Source organism: Ovis aries, chromosome 1 (genome assembly GCF_016772045.2).
Source record: "Ovis aries strain OAR_USU_Benz2616 breed Rambouillet chromosome 1, ARS-UI_Ramb_v3.0, whole genome shotgun sequence".
NCBI classification, from domain to species: domain Eukaryota; kingdom Metazoa; phylum Chordata; class Mammalia; order Artiodactyla; family Bovidae; genus Ovis; species Ovis aries.
This window is the reverse complement of record NC_056054.1, coordinates 124,459,933-124,478,248: the sequence shown is the minus strand read 5'-3', so window position 1 is coordinate 124,478,248 and position 18,316 is coordinate 124,459,933. Positions and strand designations below refer to the sequence as shown.

At 37.1% G+C, this 18,316-nt stretch overlaps 1 protein-coding gene across 3 annotated transcripts in view; it reads right to left on the bottom strand.

The window, feature by feature from the left end:
- SCAF4 (SR-related CTD associated factor 4) overlaps nucleotides 1-18,316 on the bottom strand; it is a 60,939-nt gene that overhangs the window by 40,443 nt on the left and 2,180 nt on the right. The window lies entirely within an intron of this gene.

Genomic DNA, 18,316 nt, shown 5'->3' with positions numbered 1-18,316 from the left:
AACAGTAATTTTTAAAAAAAGTATGCAATACAAGATATGATCAATTTAAGAACCAAAAATGTACTCTGTTTAAGCAGAGAAAAGCAGAATTTTTTGATAAATAATACTAAGATGAATTTGAGTAAACTCCGGGAGATTGTGAAGGACAGGGGAGCCTGGCATGCTGCAGCTCATGGGGTCACAAAGAGTGGGACATGACTTAGGACTGAACAAGAACAACAATACTAAAATACAGAGAATGGGAAAAACAAAGATACTAACACAGAGACTGATTTTTTTTTTTAAAGGCATTATCTAATTCGGGTCATGATTCTTTATTTCCAGCACAATAAAAATTTTCCGTGAATATAAATGCTCACTAACTGAAAAACAACTAGAGACAGTAATCTTTAAAACTATATAAAACAATGAGAAGCTAAGAAACGATTTAAAGTATTTTAACTCCAATATAAACTGAAAAATATATGCAGCTCACAGTTTATACAAGGGCATATTCTGCCCATTTCTAAGTTATAAAAGCTATTGAGACAGTTATTTATTACTACAGTTCTATTTCCTTTTCTGGATCTTAAAGCAGAGAAACAGGATACAAAAAGTTGATACACGATCTTAAGAATGAGTAACAGCGAGAACTACTTTTCTGGCCATTAAAAACTTGCTGCTGCTGCTGCTAAGTCGCTTCAGTCGTGTCCGACTCTGTGCCACCCCATGGACGGCAGCCCAACAGGCTCCCCCATCCCTGGGATTCTCCAGGCAAAAACACTGGAGTGGGTTGCCATTTCCTTCTCCAATGCATGAAAGGGAAAAGTGAAAGTGAATTCGCTCAGTCGTGTCTGACTCTTATCGACCCCATGGACTGCAGCCTACCAGGCTCCTCCGTCCATGGGATTTTCCAGGCAAGAGTACTGGAGTGGGGTGCCATTGCCTTCTCCGGCCATTAAATGCTTAGAGAATCATATTTCTCTGAAGCCTAAGCCAGCACGAATATTCATTTAATGTCCCACATTCTTGATTATTTCTACAGTAAGGAACTCCCCATTAAAAAAAAAAAACAACCCAGCCAACTGAGGAGACAAGACGGATTAGTGTTATATTCTGATGAAATGCTCTACAGTTTACATTTAAATCATTTTTCTTAAAAAATTAAAATACAGACTATACCATATAGCAGTATAACTATCACTCAGGCAATAAACCAGCAAGAGAGCATTTAAGTGCTACCATTTAAGAGACAGACAGAGGAAGAGTATTTATTCCACTAAAGAAGGTGCAACTCAAGAAAAAGAGGAAGGGAGCAACACTAAGTGACTAAGTATAAGGTGGTGCACCATCTTATTTAATCACATTAACAATTAACATAGATTGTCACAGCTGTTTTCAGCTGATACCAAAAAGGATTACATCTGCTTTCAAATGATTCCCAGGGAATGTGTCTGGACTAGAATTTGTTGGTTGTAAAGCTCACAATCCTTAAGATTATCAGTTCAGTTCAGTTGCTCAGTCGTGTCCAACTCTATGACCCCATGACTGCAGCACGCCAGGCTTCCCTGTCTATCACCAACTTCTGGAGCTTACTCAAACTCATGTCCATTGAGTCAGTGATGCCATCCAACCATCTCAGTCTCTGTCGTCCCCTTCTTCTGCCTTCAATCTTTCCCAGAATCAGGGTCTTTTCCAGTGAGTCAGCTCTTTGCATCAAGTGGCCAAAGTATTGGAGTTTCAGCTTCACCATCAGTGCTTCCTATGATTACTCAGGCCTATTATCCTTCAGAATGGACTGGTTGGATCTCCTTGCAACCCAAGGGACTCTCAAGAGTCTTCTCCAATACCACAGTTCGAAAGCATCAATTCTGCGGCGCTCAGCTTTCTTTATAGCCCAACTCTCACATCCATATGTGACTACTGGAAAAACCATATAGTCAACTCCTTATACAACGCTGTTGTTGTAAATACATGCAAAGACCATTAACTATGATGGAGAATGCAGGCAAAATATCAAGTAGGCATCTTTGCTCATCTCTCTCTCTATATATATATTGCATTGGTTCAGGGATAATGAAGAGACATACTGAATTTAACTTGGGATGCCTACTGAAAATCCAGGCAGATATTTCAGCAGACTGGAATATGGATCTTGAAAAAGCAGAGGTCCTGCTAGAAATTGAGAGGTTACAGAATCAAAACCATGAAGACGAGTAAGAAGGGAACAAAGATACAACTAACTACAATATACCAAATATTTCAATGTAGCACAGACAAGGAGTCGACACAAAAGAACACCAGGACAAATGCCAGAAACTAAACCTTTAATGCTACAGTTTTTTTTTGTATGGCTTGACTAGCATTACATCATGTGAAATGCCAGGCTGGATGAAGCACAAACTGGAATCAAGATTGCTGGGAGAAATATCAATAACCTCAGATACACAGATGATACTACCCTTATGGCAGAAAGCAAAGAGGACCCGAAGAGCCTCTTGATGAAAGTGAAAGTCGCTCAGTAGTAGCCGACTCTTTGCGACTCCATGGACTGTAGCCCGCCAGGCTCCTCTGTCCATGGAATTCTCCAGGCCAGAATACTGGAGTGGGTAACCTTTCCCTCCTCCAGGGGATCTTCCCAACCCAGGGATCAAACCCAGGTCTCCCACACTGTAGGCAGATTCTTCACCAGCTGAGCCACATGGGAAGCCCAAAAGTGAAAGAGGAAGAGTGAAAAAGCTGGCTTAAAACATCGAAAAACCTAAGATTATGGCATCCAGGCCCATCAATTCATGACAAACAGATGGAGAAATAATGGAAACAGTGAGAGACTTTCTTTTCTTGGACTCCAAAATCACTGCAGATGGTGACTGCAACCATGAAATTAAAGGACGCTTGCTCCTTAGAAGAAAAGTTATGACCAATCTAGACAGCATATTCAAAAGCAGAGACATTACTTTGCCATCAAAGGTCTGTCTAGTCAAGGCTATGGTTTTTCCAGTAGTCACGTATGGATGTGAGTTGGACTATAAAGAAAGCTGAGTGCCGAAGAATTGATGCTTTTGAACTGTGGTGTTGGAGAAGACTCTTGAGAGCCCTCTGGACTGCAAGGAGATTCAACCAGTCCATCCTAAAGGAAATCAGTCCTAAGTGTTCACTGGAAGGACTGATGCTGAAGCTGAAACTCCAATACTTTGGCCACTTGATGCAAAGAACTGGTTCACTGGAAAAGACCCTGATGCTGGGAAAGACTGAAGGCAGAAGAAGGGGATGACAGAGGATGAGACGGTTGAATGGCATCACCGACTCAATGGACATGAGTTTGAGTAAGCTCCGGGAGTTGGTGATGGACAGGGAAGTCTGGCGTGCTGCAGTCCATGGGGTTGCAAAGAGTCAGACACAACTGAGCGACTGAACTGAATAACTAGTATCTGCAACTGGGCAAATGCTCAATGAACATCTCTAGGTGCAGCATTCTCTTTGCTACTACACATCTGCATTCAGAATTAATGTGATGTGTCAAAAACCAAACAAACAAAAAAAAGTATCAATGCAGCCACAGAAAATGATGCAATTCTCTTATACAGGATAATAGCAGCAGTAGGCCCCAAAAGGTACAAAACCTCCTTAGAAAGCCTTAGTAAGAAAAACATACTTGCCAGCAACAGACACAAGTTTGTTTTTTTGTTGTCATCAGTTGAATGACTATTAGAAAACCTAAACATGAACACTGTTCTGCTGGGTGCCTGATATACAAAGTATTCTAAAAATTATGAAAAAAAAAATCACTCACAATGATCCCTAATATCAATTAAGAACAATTTTAAATTTGGCCCATGACACCTGTAGAATTCATAAGCTTTGAGGGATAGTCAAAATAACATGATACTCTATTTATTGACAGCATAAACTTTGACAAGTTTAGTTAAACTTTTCTGAATTTCAATGATGTATGAAAAAGAGGATTAGTAATATTCAATTCACTGTTGGGATTCCCTGGTGGCTCAGAGGTTAAAGCATCTGCCTGCAATGCAGGAGACCTGGGTTCGATCCCTGGATCGGGAAGATCCCCTGGAGAAGGAAATAGCAACACACTCCAGTATTCTTGCCTGGAGAATCCCATGGACGGAGAAGCCTGGTGGGCTGCAGTCCACGGGGTTGCAAAGAGTCGGACACGACTGAGCGACTTCACTTTCATAAAACTGTTAGGATTAAATGAGATAATGTATATTATCTTGGCCTAGATCTGACACATAAATGGCTCGGTAAAAAGAAGTACATAATGCCCTGGGAATCTTAACATAGATCTCAAGTTTAAGTTTTTGTCATGAAACTGAAGGTGTTAGTGGTTCAGTTGTGTCCAACTCTTTTGTGATCCATGAACTGCAGCCTGCCAGGCTTCTCTGTCCATGGAATTCTTCAGCCAAGAATACTGGAGTGGATATCCATTCCTTTCAGGGGATCTTTCCCACCCAGGGATTGAACCTAGGTCTCCTGCATTTGCAGGTGGATTCTTTACCATGTAAGCCACCAGGGAAGCCCAATTTTTTATTATGGCTTAGCATAAAAACTTTATTGTGTTACATCTACTATTCAAGTGCTGCATTTGGAGAAATTTTCTCCATACTGAAAACAAAGCAGTATCAAAGACTTTTACAGCTGTATAGCACCTTACTACCTAATTTAGTATTCATACTAAACTCAGACCTGCTTTCACAATATGTCTGGCAGGTCCCATGTTAGTTCACAGGCTTACTAACTCATAACTAATCAGCTTCAACGGTTACAGCTGTCATCTTTGTACTGACCCCAAATCTCCCTTCTGATAACCTTCCCTCCCTTTTCCTGCTCTAGTTCTGTCTCTGGAGCACAGAACAATAGTGATCTTTCTCATTTGAAAAAGTAAACATAACTAAGCATGTTTTCTTATCTGCTTCAATTATTAGCCAAATGATATGATTTCTAGATCTGACTATACTGGCTAATTCCTTTTAAAAGTATGAAAAAACAAAATAAAGAGGGCCTGGATATATTCCTGCAGAATCTAGTGGGTTGTCTTTTGTATCAGTATCCTCTTCCTGCAGGAACACATTACCACAAACTCAGTAGCTTAAAACAACACTTTTGGAAGTCACAACCTCATTAGTCTGAAACCAAGGCATTGGTAGGGCTGCCTTCCTTCTGGGCACTCTAGGTCAAAATCTATTTCTTTCCTTTTCTAGCCAAAGGGTGCTTAAATTTCTTTGGCTCTTCCATCTTCAAAGCTGGCAGCACAGCATCTTCTGTCCTTCCTTAGCCTCTGCTTTCACTGTACATCACTTTCCCTGACTTTTCATGTCTCTCTCATTTAAGGACCCTTGGGGTTACACTGGGTTCATCCAGATAACACGGGACAATTAACTCAAACCTTTAATCACATCTGCAAAGTCTCTTTTGCCAAGTAAGGTAACACATTCACAGGTTCTAGGATTCAGAACATGGTCACTCTGGGGGAGGGGAGATCATTTATTATTATTATTTTTTAAAATACTGCCTAGCTTGGCCTTCCCTGGTGGTCCAGTGGATAGGAGTCTCCCTACCAATGGAGGGGTCATGGGCTCAATCCCTGGTCTTGAAAGATCCCATAAGCCTGTGCTCCACAACAGGAGAAGCCATTGCAATGAGAGGCCCACGTTCCGCAATAAACAGTAGCCCTCCCTCTCCACAACTAGGGAAAGCCAATGAAGCAATCAAGATCCAGCGAAGTTTAAATATATAGTGCTCAATTCATTATTAACTCATATTTATAAGCAACCGAAACCCTCAGACTGTTTCACTGCAACCTGTATCAGAACTAGAACTTCATGTTGATTTTATGTTGGTTTCTGACAGTCCTTCAATCTACCTAGGTAGTCTAGAAATCACTTTCTGTTTTCAACGTAGCAGCTATTCCAACTAGTTTGTAACTTTCATGAATCTGCTATATAGATGGCTTTTTCCAACACCATGGTTTTTTAAAAATTAGAAAGATCTATACTTGCAACTTGTAGGAAGACTTTATCTAATGATTCGTGGACCCTGACAGTTAGCTAAAATTCACTTAACAATATTCTCAACTTATCAATATTTTTTCTTATTCAAGATGAAATCATGACAAATATCTGAAATATATGGAGTCCTCACTAGACAAACACACTTTATGAAAGAAAAATGTTTGATTTGGTCTGTGAGAATCTGTTCTAGCTCCAAGTGACTAGAAATCTTTAGGCAGAATCTCTTTCAATGGGATACTTACCCCATCTTATCCTCTTAAACTTACTATAATGAATTATACTTAAGATACCTAGTATTCCTTCCTTTGCTATTATGATCTCCATGATGACAAATTCTGCCTTAAGCTCCTGTTATTAATAATTACTAAATTTAAATAAAAAATTTGGATGTTTTCAAAAATACATACACATACAGTAACAGGCTGGTACTCAAATTTCCCTTCTGACAGATCAAGTTATCAAAGTGTTCAAGTCTACAATCTCCCTCCGTCTTTTGTTCATTTGTCTCATCAAATCTGATACACTGGCTTCAACCAAATCAAGAGTTAAAGCCAACTTAAATGTTTACTGGTAAAATATACTTTATAAAAGCACACATTAAATTTAACAAAAGAAAACGTAGGGGGGAAATCTTAAAGTCATCTCCACAAAGATGCTTTGTCCCTCTAATTATAGCCTGAAGACAGCTCTATAAAATACTGCTAGAACAATCAGATAAAGAGATACTTTACAGTCTCTTCTAACCTGGCATTTCATCTTATGCCTTTACCAAAGCTTTGTCTGAGCTAATTCTTTAATACTGGGCACTTAATGTGACCGTGTGTATGTATGTGAGACAAAGAGACAGAGAGTTGGGGGTGTGGGTGGGCAGGGAAGGAAAGAAGAGCTGCAAGCCAAGCATGTTAGACAAGTACCATTATACCACTCTACCCTAAAGCAGAATATTGTGCATGAGTTAATAACAAACACTAAGAAAAACAATAAAACTGGAAACTGTACAAAGTATAATAAATAGAGCCAGAAACTAATTAACAAACATGGAAAAAAATATTCAGTCTTACCAATAGTCAAAAAGGTACAAATTAAGACAATGAGATAACAGTTCACTTATGTATCTAATGGGCATGAGTGTAGATTAGCAAAAAGCAAAGAAAGCACTCTGCAGATGAGAACTAATGGGCAAGTTTCAATTTCAGAGAGAAATCTAAAGCTATATATATCAAGAACTCAAAAAGTCCGTATCTTTTAAACCAACAATTCCACTTTTAGAAATTTATCTAAATTAGATGTTCCCCAAATTCCCAAGATGGCTTTTAAAATCAGAAAGCAATTCATGTTATCACTGGTAACCACATCCAAACACAAGTGGAAGGGGAAAAAAGACTGACATACTCTAAAATGTTAAAGATATTTGGTGGGATATTTTCTTACTTAAATTTACCTAAGTTGCATTAGTTCAAAAATAAATAAATTAGAATTCATGGGTTAAAAATGGAAAACTTTACATTTGTGTCTGAGACACAGAAATGCATTTCTCCAACTTGATTGTAAATATATGAGATCATCATTACCAGGTACAACTTGTCTGCGGAGTAAATCATATCTCTGAAGTTAACACATATGTTTAAATTAATGCCTTGTAAATCTTTAATATAACTTTTCAAAACTGCTAAAACAAAATTTTTAAAATAAACATAAAATCTGCCATTTAAAATCTTTATAACTGAAGTCTTTGTGCATAAAACCCCAAACTGAAAAATCACTTAAGTATATTTTTTGACATCTGTACATTAAAGAAAGCATCCCTTTAATTACTGATATATGATTTTTGTTGTTTTGTTTTAGTCACTAACTTGTGTCTGACTCTTATGACCCCATGTACTGTAGCCCTCCAGGCTCTTCTGCCCATGGGATTTCCAAGGCAAGAATACTGGAGTGGGTTGCCATTTCCTTCTCCAGAGGATCTTCCCAACCCAGGGATTTACTCCCATGTAAGTTATATTTACTTTCCAGAGAGTCAAATCCTTTGAAACCCAAATATTTAATCAATTTTCCACCTGGTTAAAGGAATGTATGGAGATAAGACAGGTCTGGCACTAATACACAGTATGTCTAATAACAGGGCAAATTTACATGGCTCTTAAGATGGAAAAAAAGAAACTACACAGTTCCTCTGCTCCTATGGAGGAGGGTCTTTACTTAAACACTACAAATCAGTTCTACTTATTTCTCCATAAGGTTATAAACCAGGTATTTTTACGAACAGCAAAGCTGCATATACTATTCTCAAGTTTAAAGAGTCTTAAAATTTTTCATACTTACCCCTTTCTACACTTCTATACCTTACTATACTTACCCACAAACTCACCAATTTTTCTCCTGGTTCCAGAACCAAGGGAAATGCTTTACAAAATACACACATATAAATGCAAACATATACTGTTAAATTATATATGAAACCACTTTCAAGTTAACTACTTATGTTTCTATGTCCATTATGAAAATAGAATATAGTAATATAGCAAACAGTAGTTTAAACTTCCTCCCTATTTAATTATATCACCAATCCCTAATTCTGTTACCATGTGCCAGAACTAATTTTCTAAGTAGTTAATTTCTGATGACTCACTCCACAAAGTATGCCCTAATTTATTCTTCATGTAAGACTAACTCCCTTACAATTTCCAAGGGTCTATCCTTCAATTAAACCTTTTACTTTAGAACCAAGGCTGCTGCACCCTCTGCCGTCAGGCCTTTTAACCCCCTCAGTTCCACTTACTAGATGATTTTTTATTCCTTTCCTCCATTTTGATTCACTGAACTGCAATCAATCCTTAACTCCTTTGTCTTCACTTGCTCATGAAATAGGCCAGGATTTGATCTTTGCAACTGCCAAATATTGTACCCATGCCATTACTCCCCATTTTACTAGCATAGCTGCCAGGTTTCAAAATTGCTTTTATTGTGCCTCACTAAGTAAACTCTGTGTTTACCCAAAGCTGGCTATCAAACATTTTAATGAATTAAACAGCTCCTTCCAGACTAACTGAACAAATAAAAACTGGTTCCAGGATATAAAATCATTTGATTAGAAGAAAAACACTACCGTATACATTGTATGTTTTATCCATATCTACTTTTCTCCCCCCAGAGTTGTAATGACTAGATCTACAAACAAGCATGGGATTAAACTGAAAAGGTTAACATTTATAAAATCCCCAATTAAAAATTTTAATTGTGAATATAAATTAGCAAATGAAATATAACATCTAAAAAGCATATCTTAAGTTCACAACACTGACTGCATTTACTGCATTACTGGAGATGACTTAAAAACTTCCAAACTCCATCCTTCTTAAACTCTGGCAAATCCTTCCACAAATATACATTACAGTGCCCTTGCTACTTTGAGTCAAATATACAAAAGTTGTTTGGGAAACTCTCTCCCTTCATGAACAAGACAACAGTCAAAGATGAGCTGCTCAAAAAACTTCAGAGCAGTACTGTGGGGCTGTGGATTGGACTCAAGCAGCCTCTTAACAGTTCTCGGTGAAATAACACCATCTCTTCCAGTTTCCTTACCTCTAAAATAGAAAGGTATATATAAGAAATATATAGAATATATAAAATAGAAAGAAAGGTATATAAGAACCCATATGCTAGTATCTAGTTGGGAATAAGCAAATGCAAGACTCATTTACTGTCCTTCCCTTGAACTGTCTCTGCTGGATTACTTCTTAAAATAGCACGTAAAAACTAAAGATATCCTTTCAACAAACTTATGATTCAGGATCAACAAAACAACTTGCAGAGCCAGTCAGCAGCTAATAGATATTGTTTTCGATCTGATAATCAAATCAAGCAATAAAATAATGAAAATGGTGTTAAAACATAACTTTTCTGTGTTATTTTTAAAAGAGCTCTGAGATACAATTCATATACCATAAAACTCACCTCTTTAAAGTGTACATCTCAGTAGTTTTTGCTATATTCAGAGTTACAACCATCAACACTATGTAATTTTAGAATTATTTTCATTATACCTCAAAGAAATTCCATACCCACTAGCAGTCATCCCCATTCCTTCTCCATCCCCTCATGAATAACCTACTTTCTCTCTATACAGATTTGCCCATTTTGGACTACTTCATATATTAAAACAAAACCCCCAACTTTATAAAATATGGTCTTACATTAGTCAACAATGTTTAAGGTCTTCATAAAGATTTGAACATATCTCCAACTGAACCCCAAACTCGGCTGTCCTTGATAAAGTGATTTATCAGCAACTTGTAAGTACAGTGGACCAGGTAATATGGTCACATGGTTATTTAAAGAATACTTTATGCTTTCTGAAAACTTAAAAGGGTATTACCATAAATTTCCCTATTACAGGCTTCCTATAGGGTATTCTAATTCTACATCAGCTAAGGCTAAACTCTGACAAAAGAAGGATTAAAGTGGAGTATTCACAATAAAGGGCATAAAGATATACAGGGGATACTGCACAAGATTTACAGACTATAGCATTAGATAATTACGGCTCTCCAGAGTAGTAACACACCTAGAGTTGAACAATGGGAGAAGTCCACCCAGGAGCAGGCAAAAAGTGGGTGAATTGTCTGACTTACAAAATAATCAAACTGTTTGAAAACTGTTCTATCATCAGCAAATACTAGCAATTCTAAATGATATCAGGGATAAAATATTCCTTTCCCTAAAATATTTGGTTGACCGAGATTCTTGTTTTTCAGGATAGCCTGTAGTCTCCTCAGGCTCATTTTGTATCTCCAATTCTGCAGTTCCTAAGTGTATATATTCAAATGTTTAAACAGTACATTTAACGCATGATAGCTGTTTGCAGTTCTTCATTCCTGATATATCTTTTTGTGTGTGGTATAAATATTTATAAACAGCAGAGTGAGTCTTAAAGAAAACACAAAGCTTGATGATCCGTGAATAAAAATATGGAGAATGCCATTACATATAATTTTAAAGAGGTTCATCAATTACAAAAGAGACCTACATAGTAACTGTGGGTGAAAATATTTTAGTGAAATTGTTTTGACTGATAGTACATTTGGAAGTCACTAGTTGTTGTTTAGCAGAGAAGTCATATCTGACTCTTTGCGACCCCATGGGCTAAAGCCTGCTAGGCTCCTCTGTCCGTGGGATTTCCCAGGCAAGATACTGGAATGGGTTACCATTTCCTTCTTCAGGGGATCATCCTGACCCAGGGATCGAACACATGTCTCCTGCACTGGCAGATGGATTCATTACCACTGAGTCGCCAGGCAAAGTCACTAGAATCGATGTCAAAAAAGACATGGGTAGTATTTTGATTTCCAGAATTTATTGTGAAGTGAGCTTTTCTTAAATTTCTGCCAAAGGTAACTTTATGTTTAAGATTTCCCAACTATTGTGTATCTGCTGCTACACATACAACCTTTAGTAAATAGAATTAATGAAAAGTGTTCTTCAACCACTTACAGGTGGAGATAACACTGGTAAATCTGACTATAATTGTCTACTGAACTCAAATACTGTGAAGATCAACACTGACAATCATTTGACAAATATGCAGAAGACTTAAAAGAACCTGAATATTATTACTCATTACTGTGATAGCAGTATGTAGGTAAGATTTTCTACACATAACAGAAAGAAGTATTAATGAAATTTTAATACATTAATCAATTATTTCTTTGTTGTAATATTTACTTGTAAGTGACATGAAGTTCAAATTTCTTGGCTAATTTCATAAATATATTTGAAAATAATTTTGTTGTAAAAGAGGAATGAAGCTCAAAAAAAAAAAGAAAGAAGACAGATGTTCTCAGGATGTCAAATATGTTAGGTATGCTACTGTCTACAATCTCCTCCACATGACCCACTGGATTTATACCAAAAATCATGAATTATCCAAACACCAGTTATAACTTTTAAGGGGTACCTGTATAGCCCTCCACTTTTCAAGAGCCCTGGTATTTCCCCCATCCCATCTGAACCTTGGCTTCTAATTCTTAAATCCCCTTCAGAGTTTCACTGGATTTCTTGCTGAATTCACTACTAACTTATACAATGCTTTCTCAATATTATCAAAGTTTCTATAAATACCTCTGGCCTCAGTAAAGCACCAGTAAAGAGTCCTAATACAATAAAATGTTAATTGATAAACCATGCAAATATTGAAAAGGATGAAGGTGACTGAAGCATAATAAATTTTAATACCTTTTCAGCAATCAATCTTCTAGTTCGCAAAAAAAAATCACAAACAGTACATTGTTAATTACACTTAATATTAACATAGAAATATTGACATGTCTCTTTTAGACTAAACTCACAACGGAACTTGGTAAAACTTAACCAAATTTAACTATTACCAACTCTATTGAAACTTCAATTGTTAATAGCTGCTTATCCTATACACTACCTAATAACATAGTACAGCTTATTTTTAGCTTATTGTTAAAAAGTTGTATGGTGTTGCTCTGAAAAGATTCTGCATATTATCTCAACAAATGTTATCACAAACTTCTAAAGGTTGATCATTTACCTAACAATGTTTTCCCTATGTTATCAAAGTATATTTGAAATGAGTTTTAAACACATGCAGATTATCTACAGAAAAATTACCTGTCATACAACTAAAAAAAAAAAAAAATCAAAAAACGGGCAAAAGACTTAAATAGATGTTTTTTCCGAAGAAGATAAACAGATGGCTAACTGGCATATGGAAAGATGCTTAACATCGCCAATGATCAGAGAAATGCAAATAAAAACTATTACAATGAGGTATCACCTCACATCATTCAGAATGGCCATCATCAGAGTCTACAAATAATAAGTACTGAAAAAGGTTTTGAGAAAAGGGAACCCTCTTATATACTGTTGGTGGGAATGTAAATTGGTGCAGCCACTATGGAAAACAGTATATGGAGGTTCCTTAAAATACAAAAATAGAACTACCACATGATTCAGCAATTCTATTCCTGGGTATGTATCTAGGAAGAAAAACCACCCCTCTAATTTGAAAAGATATATGCACCCCAATGTTCCACAACAGCACTAAGTGCCCACCAACAGACGACTGGCTTAAAAACATGTGGTAAATATACACAATGGATCTTTGTTGTTGTTCAGTCACCCAGTTGTGTCTGACTCTTTCTGTAATGGAACATTACATGGACATAAAAACTGAAATATTGTCATTGGCAGCAATGTGGATGAATCTAGAGTGCTTAGTGAAATAATAGAAAAGTATGGATATCACATATATGTAATCTAAAAAATAATACAAAGGAATTTATATACAAAACAGAAACAGACTCATAGAAAACAAACTTATGGTTAACAGAAAAGGAGCTAGAGAGGGGAAGGGACAATTGATACTGCAAGATACAAGGTATCTCTGTAATAACATAATAATATGGCACCCCACTCCAGTACTCTTGCCTGGAAAATTCTATGAACGAAGGAGCCTGGTAGGCTGCAGTCCATGGGGTCGCTAAGAGTCGGATTCGACTGAGCGATTTCCCTCTCACTTTTCACTTTCATGCATTGGAGAAGGAAATGGCAACCCAATCCAGTGTTCTTGCCTGGAGAATCCCAGAGTCGGGGGAGCTTGGTGGGCTGCCGTCTATGGGGTCGCACAGAGTCTGACATGACTGAAGTGACTTAGCAGCAGTAGCAATGGAATAGAATTTGAAAAAAAAAAAGAAAAGCCTGGAATCACTATGCTGTACACCTGAAACTAACACAACATTGTTAATCCACTATACACCTGCAATGCAGGAGACCCCAGTTAGACTCCTGGGTCAAGAAGTTCCACTGGAAGGGATAGGCTAACCACCCCAGTATTCTTCGGCTTTCCTGGTAGCTCAGATGGTAAAGAATCCGCCCATAATGCAGGAGACGTGCGTTCGATCCCTGGGTTGGGAAAATCCCCTGGAGGAGGGCTTGGCAACACACTCCAGTATTCTTGCCTGGAGAACCCCCATGGACAGAGGAGCCTGGTGGGCTACAGTCCTTGGGGTCGAAAAGAGCTGGACGCGACTGAGCACATAAAAAACAAAAACAAAACACTCCCACAAAAACCAACGGCCATCTTGTCTGCGAATTCTGTTCCACAAGATTTACAAGCCAACTTTTCCATTATTCCAATTATTCTCTGAATCAGTTCCTTATCATATGTCCACGTATTTTTTTCTTCTGAAACAAAATTCTAAACAAAATGATAGACTAGGGAGTGGGATGTTTTCAACAAGAACATCAGTGATAAATTCTGCTACAGAAAGCTCTGAAGAGCCAGCTTTATTCCATAATAAAGCCAGACTTCTACTATTGTCAGAGATAAGCAAATCTCTGCAAGTCAAGAGGAACAAAATTACAACTAACTTTTAATATTCCAACTCCTGTTATAAATAGCATAACACAGTCAGATCAGTCATGAGAAACCTCAAAATTTACTTCTGTTGCCCTGGTCCGATACGTCTCTTCCATACAGTTAAGAACCTTGTTTCAAATCTTTGTCCACTTCTTTAGACAGACCTCTCAGAGAACAAGGGAATGATCAAAAACAACCAGATTAACATTACAGGTTAAAAAAAAAAAAAGTTAACAAGGTACTGTCATCATATGATCTAAAGTCTAGAAGATAATCATAGCAGTAATCAAGAGGTAAAATACAGAACAGTTTATACAGAACAATTTCCCCTGGGACTAGGAAGGGTGACAAGCTCCCTAATGAGATGTGAACTCAATTCTTCTTCAGAGTAACATGGTTCAAGACTGACAACCTAAGTTGTTAAGGGCAGTAGTGTCAACTCATACGTTAAAAGTACTCATAAAGTTTAATTTGTCTGATTTTAAAGATAAACAAAAGGGACTTCCTTAGTGGTCCAGTGGCGAAGATTCTGTGCTCTCACTGCAGGGGGCCCAGTTTCAATCCCTTGTCAGGGAACCAGATCTCACATAATGCAACTAAGAATTCACAAGCTGAAACTAAAAGATCCCATTTGTCAGTAAAACCAGGAGCAGCCCCCCAAAATAAATAAAAATATAGAAGTACTCCTGTTTTCTTCCTGCACTTTAAAGTATCATTATATGCATACCATCTCTATGTTGTAGTTCTTAAAAAGTAACTCTAGAAAGGAGGGGGCTGGTCAGGGGTATCTGACTTCCTTTCAGTGGTCTGTGAGGTAAAAACTGTTTTCATATTAATGCTAAGACATTCCTTATCCTTAATCTCACAAGTATACAGTGAAGTTTTCCAAAGGCTACTTGACTTGTGTAACAGCTGGAAAGTGAATGAAGTATATACAAGAATTCAAGTTTTATTAAACCTAAGTTTAAATGAAATCTGCAAACAGAAAAAACCATGTCATTCTTCTCACTAGGTTTTGTCTTGGAAATATTATTTTTCATTAGAAATGCTATTTATGATAACATGTAACAAGTTTATTATTTTTAATAAATCTGTTTATTGGTCTGAATTTCTCATACAGTAAATATCAAGATATAACCCATAGATACAGAAAGTCTCTGTGGTCCTTAACTTCTAGAGCTTGAAGGAGTCAAAATCCAAAGTTTGAGACCAGCTGTCCGAGAGAAACTCTTACACAGAGACATGTCTGAGAAAGTTCATTGATTGCAGTGTCTGTCAGTAACAAATGAGAAACAAACGTTCATCAACTGGGGAACCAGATAAAATTCGGTTTATTCAAATAACAGAATATTACACAATGATCAGAACGAACTATACAGTTCTTAATATACAGCATTAGTAATTTTTACACACAAAACATGAGGGAATATGTATCAAAACATATTTTATACACACACACACACACACACACACAGAGTTTAGGGACCACAGAGACTGATACTAAATTCATTACCTGATTGCTTCTGACTGGGGGATCAGTGGGGGGGTAGAGGGGTGGGAAAGGGAGGAACGGAAGACATAATATTTTATTTTTAAATTAAAAACATCTAATAACAACTGTCAATTTTTGTTATATCCTCTGCACTTTTTTGTATTTTAATTAAAGATCTTACAATCACAGATGCTGCAAAAAAAAAAGTGAGGATGAGGGAAGAGTTATTCTTTTTGATTTAGAGAAGACTGATTAAAGGCTAAAAATGCAATCAATGGATTTAAAAATTCCAATCTATAACCTTTATCCATGTAACAAACCTTCACAATAAGGAGTATATCAATATAGAACACAATTAAGTGATCACTGATTTTTAAACTCATCTTTCCATTCTTTACAACACTTAATAGTGTCTTGCCATGAAAGTTCTCTTAAAAGGTCTTTAACCTTATCTTTATCTTCCTCTTTTTCTGTATCACAGATACATACTATTACCTATGCTTCCAATCCGCCCCCTTCCTTTTATCCACAATTTTGTTCTAAGATAACCAATCCCTCTAGCCACTTGAACTATGCTTTTTTGCACACCCCCTCCCTCAATATGCTCTAGCATCTACGCCCATCTAATAAAGACCAGGGCTTGAACACCACTTACTTAGGTTAAGACCTTATATATACACTATATATACATAAACATATCAAAAGGCTAGCACCAGTGTCTACTACATTGTCAATTGCTCTTTCTTCCCTTTATCGTTGAAGAGACTTTTCCCCAGAACACCTTACAACCAAACTTCTAAAACAATAAATCCCAAAACACCCAGCCACTTTATATTTGCTACCTCTTATCTGTATCTCTCCTATCACCATTCAATCTTAAACTACAGATCCCATATGCTCAAAAAATTTTGTGGTCTTTGTATTACTTAACCTATGATCATTCCCTTGGTATTATATAAAATATTATTTTCAGGCAGTAATTAAGATGGGACCATCTGTATTTAAACCTCAGCTCTGCCATGAACTAGCAGTATGCCCCTGGGTGAATTACTATTTGATTTCTTTGAAATAGAAAATCAGCTTTCTCATCTATAAATGGATGTCTACGCAAGGTTGAAGGAGTATTAACTTCAATATGTAGATACAAAGCACCTCATATGCTATAGATGCTTATTATTAATTCATTTTGTCTCCCCCTCTCAATTTTCTCTAGGGCAATCTGAGGTGACTCTTTGATGTCTTCCTCCATCTCTTTGTTGCCTCCAAGTTTGAGTCCAATATGATCAACTGCTGGCCAAAAGTTTCCACATGACTGTTTCAAACATAAACTGTTCAAAATCAAACATATTTCCCCCTCCACTAAATATACTTTTGAAGACTGCTTGATGTGTCACCCCTCTCCCAGAGCTTAGATGTCCAGGGCAAAAGGTGCTTATAAATCTACCAGATGTCAAATCCACAGATTCTTCAGGTCCACATCCTTCTCCTCCTCTCTATTCCCTTTATAGATATGCCAAGTTCAGATTCTAGTTTCTTCTCCCACCTCAGTCCCCAACCTGCCATGTTTCCCCAAACCTCTGCCTTCTACAATACACACTATAAATCAAGCAGTATTTTGACTGTATTACTCCCCTACCTAAAACCTTCCATTTATCCACAGACTGGGAAAAAAAGAAAAAGGAATTCAAACACATTAGACAGACTTGAAACTTGTCAGTCCCCAAACTACCTTAACCACGCTTTCAGTAGCCTCAGGAGTCAAACTACTGTCCCTTATTTCACACCAATGTTGCCTTTGAATTACTTTTCCTACACCTCCGGAAATTCTTAGACTGACACTCTCTTCTCCCAAGTCTAATGCCCCATGGCCATCCCACAGTACTTTAAAAGGACCCCAAAGGAAATTGTTCCAGCATACATTAAAGTTACTTGTCTAAGTTTTGTGTCCTCTATTAGTTTAGGCTCCTAGCAGGCAGAGATCCTTAGTAGCAGTGCCATCCTAATTAGGACCCAGCTTTACAGCTAGGCAGGCCCTCAAATATTTGTAAAATGAAGATTTGGGAGATTTAAGGTTACAAGGAACTAATCACTAACATTTTATGAATGGGGAGAATTAACTGAGAAGCACTACATCAAGCAGGGACACGGAGATGGATTTTGAAGTCAGACTAATTTCTCCAGAACAAAGTTTTTGGGGAAGAAAGTTTGGCAGAAAAGAGCTGGAATTGGTAACATACACCTAACATAATGCAGTTCATAAAGACTAGGAATAGAAATAAAAATTATTTAAAGAGGAAAACGATCGATCATAGGAAAATTCTTACTTTGTACATTTTAAAAGATTAAAATGCCATTTTCCTTTTTCAAGAAGACACTATCATTCCTAATCTTGGTTTTCAAAGCAAAAACTACTGATCACATTTTCCC